Source organism: Oxyura jamaicensis, chromosome 3 (assembly GCF_011077185.1).
Source record: "Oxyura jamaicensis isolate SHBP4307 breed ruddy duck chromosome 3, BPBGC_Ojam_1.0, whole genome shotgun sequence".
Classification (NCBI taxonomy): domain Eukaryota; kingdom Metazoa; phylum Chordata; class Aves; order Anseriformes; family Anatidae; genus Oxyura; species Oxyura jamaicensis.
This window is the reverse complement of record NC_048895.1, coordinates 56031559-56038387: the sequence shown is the minus strand read 5'-3', so window position 1 is coordinate 56038387 and position 6829 is coordinate 56031559. Positions and strand designations below refer to the sequence as shown.

General features: G+C 38.7%; 1 long non-coding RNA gene across 1 annotated transcript; it reads right to left on the bottom strand.

Moving 5' to 3' along the window:
* Positions 1-324: 324 nt before the first annotated feature.
* On the bottom strand, positions 325-5217 carry LOC118164964. Its single transcript, XR_004749776.1, has 3 exons — positions 5104-5217; positions 1398-2029; positions 325-729 (listed from the first exon to the last, which is right to left on the bottom strand). It is a non-coding gene; the product is annotated as an uncharacterized LOC118164964 (long non-coding RNA).
* Between the last annotated feature and the right edge of the window lie 1612 nt (positions 5218-6829).

Genomic DNA, 6829 nt, shown 5'->3' with positions numbered 1-6829 from the left:
CATCAGACGTCTGATGTCATCTCTCTGACAGGTGACACATTCCTTCTTGAAAGTTTCAGAAATTTAACACAATGCACAGGTTTTTGTTTGATAGTTAGGTAATTTTAATAGATCCTAAGGGAAAGATTAGGATATCACACATAAGAGGAAGTTCTTGTACACACAAAACAAACCAATATTCAGATTTTGTCAGTATAAATGGGTCGATGTCTGTTTCCTAGTCTGTGGTAGGAAAGAAAAAATATGCACACAGCCCATTCTCTGTCATTTCTAGCCTCCCCCTTTTCAGCCAGTCAGCAAAAGAAGAGGCAGTACCATGCACAGTGACCTGGACTGATTATTTATTTATGGCAATTGTTCATGTATTAAGCAGCCAGTATGCTTAAATGGTAAAGGTTACTTCCTTCCACAAAATGTTTACAGTCTGAATTAAATGGATCATTAAAAGAAAGGATAAAAAACAGTAAGTTTACATAATTTCCCAGTAAAACTCTGTTTCTGGACAGCATTTTAGCATCTGCTCCCAGTGAAAGAAGTGCCTTCCACTATTTACAAATACAGACCAAACTTTTGGCACACGTGCCAGAATCCACACACACACCTTTTTGGTCCTTCAAAGTAGCTCTCTTTTTAATGTTTTAGTCAATTGCAATGAAGTGAGGGAATTCTGAAGAGTAGTTTGAATGAATCAAAGAAGGATGTTGGCTTATATAAGCTCAGCAATTCCTGCTAGAGAAAAGCAAGTTAAGATTGAATAGCTGGAAACATTATGCCACCAAAAATGGTTTCCCTAAATGATAAAATGGTCTCCTTCATCTTCAATTTGGTTTCTATTTCTGACTTTCTGTCTCCAGCATGGACACTGAATGAGTCACTTCAGTTCTGCACTAATTTCCCCTTCCACCTTTTCATTTATTCAGTGTGGATTTCATCTCTCTCCCCAGGTTTGTTTCTTGGCTGAATTGCCACACTGCTAAATAAAAATCAAGAAAGTATTTAACATCAAATATTGAGAAGTAATCAAGAAAACTATTCTGTACATAAAAAGAGGAAATATTCTGAAATATAGAGTAACAAGTGTTCCTGAAAACCTTTTTTTTTTTTTTTTTTTTTTTTTTCTGAAGACAGAGAAAAACAGAAGGCACTCAGCCTATTTTTTTGGGCTACTGAAGTCACATTCAAAATATGATGCAAAACTGACCATTAATGCATAGTCCTTTAAGAGGAAGGAAAACAGCACTAGATAATCAAAAGTACTCCAACATCTTAGGTACAAAATTAGAAGTTCTTTGGTATGTTCTCAAAGACTTCATTCAGACAAGCCAACTGTTTAAACTAAATTTGTCTGCTTGGAATTACATTTGATTTCATGAAGGTAAAACATCTGCATGACTTACAGGCATAAGAGATTCAGATGATTACAGCTGATGACTTCAGTGTCATTATTTTAATCTTCTGGGCAATTTCTGCTTGGAGCAGACATGGATGAAGTTGTCCACAAAAAAATAAAATAAAAATAAAAATAATAAAAAAATGCTGGCACTTCAAGTACAGTGGCACCAGCTTGAGGCTGGAGATTTTATGCAGGATACCCTGTGCCCTTCTTTGCTCAATAAATTAGCATTTTTGTCTTTATTTCCAGAAATAATATAAAGTTCCCAAATAGCTGAGAAATATTCTTAAGTCAGAAAAGGCCTTTCCACATGGAAAGGACTTCAAGGTGCATAGGAAATTCCCCTGCTTCCCACAAGGCTGGCAGCCAAGAGTCTCCAGAAGAAGTTGGAGGCTGAGCTGAGGCTGTCCAGTTACTATCTGACCAAGGCAACAGGGGGAGTCTGTGGGCTTCCTGCATGCATCAGCCTCACGTTTTTTTTCTGGATTCACCATCTCTCTGCTGATGTTTGATACTGTGTTGCTTGGGTGGACTCACCAGGTCAAGGAGTTTCTTCTTGCTGACAGTGTCTAGTTTGGTGCAGTCAAGCAGGAAGAGATAGAGACATCTGGAGTTATTGTAGATACAGCTCCAAACCTACAGTCAACATGAAATGGGGCACAGCAACTCAGAACTTGTGGCTTATCTGTAGAATAAGTCATGTGGCCTGTAATGGCAGGAAAATCAGAGGAGCCACTCTGGAAAGGACAGCAGCTTGCTCTGGCCCATTCCATCATTTACCAATCATAATAAAAGATCTCTGTACACACAGGCTGTCCTCTCACTACATGAAAGCACAGGGACAGCCCAGCCCAGCCTGTAGATCATTGACCAGAACAGTAGGCCAGTTGGTGTGGCTGGCGTCTTCCCCAGCCGCAATGGCCCAGTGACAAATAAACACATTTAATTCTCAGAGACTAAGTCTCCAGATAAAAATAGTGAGTTCTAAGGCAGGAACAAAGACAGATTTCCAGTGATCAGATTAGGTGGATTAATAAGAGAACCATAGAGAACAGAGCTGACCTAATTCATCCAACTGAATGTCCAGGACATTCAGGACAAAACTGTTGATAACAAGCTCATAATGTGTTGGAATTAACTTGATGGGGGGGGTGGGGGGAGTGCAGCTGAACTGAGCCAGAACTGGCAGAATTAAACTTCAGGAACTCAGAAGATTTACTGTAGGTGGAATTTCATTACACAGAGAAACTCATGGCTAGATAGGCTGCCAAAAGAAACAATAGAAGCTACTAGTTTACTTTAAAGACTTAAGAAAATATTTAAAAGAAATAAATATTTGTTAGTACATCTGCCATCTCAAAGGATACCTTCCTTTCATCCCTACAGTGTTCTGTATTCCAGATGAAGAATATTATTCCCCATTGCACTGCTATTTTTTTTCTTTTTTTTTTTCTTTTTTAATAAAAGAAACACCTTTTATCCTTTTATAAACTAAGCCTAAGAGCAGCATCTGCTACATTTTAAATTGGTTCTCTTTGCTCACTTGAGCTACCTTTAGCTCCACTCCCAGCAGAATGGATATAAAAGCAGCTTCACTCTGCCTTTTGCTTCTCCTCAGCTCTGGGACCCAAAAAATAGCTGTCATCCCTCAAACAATATCTTAGCAGGCTCAGAGCTGGTCTACAATGTTGTCTGATAGCTATGGAATATAAGGCACCTCAACATCTGTCCCAGGCTCAAGAATATGCTGACACTTAGCCGTCCATCTCTGCTTGGAGAATTGCAAGTTGACCTGCAATACCAGACTATGGCTTATATGTATCACTCACAGGCAGTTCGTAAGGAACTTCATGGGACTGTGAAAGAGAACCATTTAAGTCTCTAACCTCAGCTGCTCCAGGAAAAAAATACATATATATATATATATATATATATATATATATATAAATGTAAGTTCTGAATTTGGAAGTCATGATTAATTTCTGTGTGGGGAACGAGGATTACACATGTATTAGTTTCATCATGTGAGGAACATATTTTTGCCATTACCTAAGTAATGAAGCTCCAAGGATAAGAAAAAAAAAACTTGGAAGCCCTATTTTTCCCATCTTGATCCAATAGCAGTGGGGGTCGATGCCTCCTATGTCAACTTGTTATAATGAAGAGTTAGTTGCTAAGAGTTTTTTCTACTTGTCAGCTTTCTGACAATTCTTGAATGTGGTAAAGGTGGGCTAAGGGATGATTAGTCACCACCTGCCTCTAACAAACATGTTCCCTTGAGTGACTGCTGTGAAATGTTTAACTATGAATAAAATCATTTAAAGTGCCAGCTCTCCTGAAGGCTATCAGACGGCAATTGGGTCTCATTTCTCTTCAAAGGAGTTGTCTTTAACACTGCAGCTCCACAGTCATATGTTCCAGTCCTGAGCATCTCCAGATGCACACTGAGCAGCTGATGCTCTATGCATTAAAAATCATTTTGCATTTTGCTTCATGTCCCATTAGGCCTAATTGGACAATTCAAGAGCATTGTGTGCAAGGACCTTGACACCATTCCTTGACCTTGAGCAACTTCCCCATGCAAGGGAAGGGCATGCATCTGACCTCCAGTATGACAGACACAGGTGCCTGCAGCTGTCATTCAGAGCTATGCCTTACTTGTGCTTCATGTGCTCTCCCTGCAGATTTGTGTGTGTGTGTGTGTGTGTGCCAGTTGTGTTTCATATATACACATTATGAATAAGAACAACAAAAACAATAATACTTATCATCCTACTACTGACTGATCCTCTTTAATTCCTCCTCTCATCTGAAATTTTAATTCATTGAGCTCCCAGCCTTGTACTTTCAGTACATTGCACTTCCTACTTTTTTACTCCCATCTCCTCTATTTAAGTTCTCCAGTCCCACAGTCCCTCCCACCTATCAGTGTAAACATATGTTTTTTCCCTCAAAGCCTAACATTAAATTCATAGAGTACATGAGCCTGTACACATACACACACACACATAAAAGTACAGAAAGACATACCAAAAAGAAAGCTTATGTGTGAAGAAGTCAATAAATGTCTTTAGACTTCACACTTTTCTGGCAGAAAATGGTTCCCTAATTTTTTACAATACTTGTCTAATAGTAACATGCAGTCCAAAAGCCAGCCCCCACAAAACATTGCAGGCTGGACTGCTGGTACCTAAACTAATTCTTATGCATATTGTGCCTTGGGCTGTATTCAAAACCAAGTTTGGCAGCATCCATTTATCATTTAATTTGCAGTGTCTCATTCCTTTCCTTTGCTGGATTTGTCTTCTAACACATTTCAGAAATACACTGGGCACTAAGGGAAAGTTGGCAGCGTGCATTCAAAAGACCTGCTTGAAGAGAGAGCTGAAGATGTTAATTGATGCCCATGTAAGATGATGAAAAAGTCTGAAGAGCAAACGTGATTATAAACAAAGCAGTAAGTGGAATTAAGTGGAATTAGCTGTAAAACTGGGTTTACTTGCAGTGGCTGAGACGTCAAAATCTCTGTGTATCACCCTTTGCAGTGAAGGCATGATCATTTCCTTTCACATTCACCTAAGACTGAGCTAAATCTTCATTGAAATTCTTCATATGAATCCCCATTCATAGGAATGTAAGCTGTGCTCTCTTCTGGGAGGGGACATCAACCTGAAGTGTGATTGTGGGATGCTTGTTATGTATCCACTTACCTGTATAAAAATAGGCCTTGTGCAGAGCTCTCCTTTCTAAGGAGCTGTGGAATAAGCTAGCAGACTGCTCAATATATACACAGATATGAACTTTAGAGATCTAAATGGTGAGAGAAACAATGTGGTAATTCAGATGTGAGACCAAAGATTGTACGTGTAGAATTAGCTGAAATATTTTCCCAGGTGAGAGAAATGACTATCCAAGCATAGGTGCAAAGAATTCACACGGTAAGATACAAGCAACACAAGTTTCTGGAGGACAGGCAGACCAGAACCAACACTGTTATTGTAACAGAAACTCCTAACCAGGTTAGTCACAGAGCATTTTAGATATTTGGGAACAAGATATATTTTAGCAAAGCAGATCTACCCATTAAATGTATGTCTAGTCATTTGACATGAGGGTCCACCCCTCATCCCTCTAGCTTTTGATTTTCTCCCATTCCGTTCTCCCACTTTTTCCCATAAGATGCTAAATAGAAAACTGTCTTCAAAATGTTCACTTCACAGTTTCCTGGGATGGCATGGTTTCATTTAAATAAAAAGGCTAGGTGATTTACTAGGAACAAGCAAGTGTCAAATATGCTTGTTGCTCCAATGCCAATTCATTCTGAAGCACAAAATCCCACATCTGCTGTTCTAAGTTTGCACATCTGCTCTGGGCTGGAAGAGTGTTTTTAGATCATAAAGGAGAGTGAATCAGCTAAAGAAGAACAACTTACATCTTTTGGCAAGGATTATAAATGCAGGGTGGGTGGAAGAGGTGGAAGGGGCAGAAAGCTTTATGCCAATTTTTCCATCAGACTTGGGGAGAAGCATATTTTTATGCCTACCCCAGTCCCTGGAACACTTCCCCATGAAATACAGTTTGCCATTCTTGTTCTGGGAAGCACAATTCTTTGATTACAACATGAATGTCTGCTAAAAATTTGATAGCATGATTTGGCCTTCCTGTAAATGATTATCCCTTTATATAAAAAATATTTTCATTACTTTATGTATTTGGATCTACAATGGAGTGGGGTTACTGGCTAGTAAACTGGACTTTGATGTCTGTGTTTAAATTCTGCAGGACAAGTTTTTTTGTGAACGACCTATGTTGCATCCATTTTATGACATATTGTTTCCAGTTTTACCCCCATATAAGCAGACACAGACACCATTGAACAGCAAGGACACATGAAAATCACATGATTCTGACACCCATTTCCCTGTAATCCATCCCTTATCATATAATACAAGACATACAAAACAATAATTGAGTCCACTCTGAGACTAGTCTGCTCTTGTTTTAACATGCAGAACAACCTGGATAGCCTTTTCTGAGACTGGACTTTGTATTTTCTAAAACAAACAAACAAAAAAATCATTTTGTTAAAGAAAGCTCACTAAAGAGAAGATCTGTTTTAAAACTTTTTAATTTATTGATTTGCTGAAAGTTTCACAGATGCACTAGATAACACCCTAGGTCACAGTAACTATCTCTGAAAAGATGTGTTAAATAAAGCAGATGAGGTGCTTTCAGTGTTGGTGAAGGAGAATAAGTTTGTGTTTCTGCAAGCAGGAGTATCTTGAGAGTGAATGGGAACCACAAAGAGAGGAAGGAAAAGTAAATCAAGAAAATGTCAGTTACAGTGTATCCACAACAGCTGTGAAGTTTATGGACACATGATGATTGCTGCAGAACTAACAACTATATTCACATTACCAATGAAACTTTCAAGTA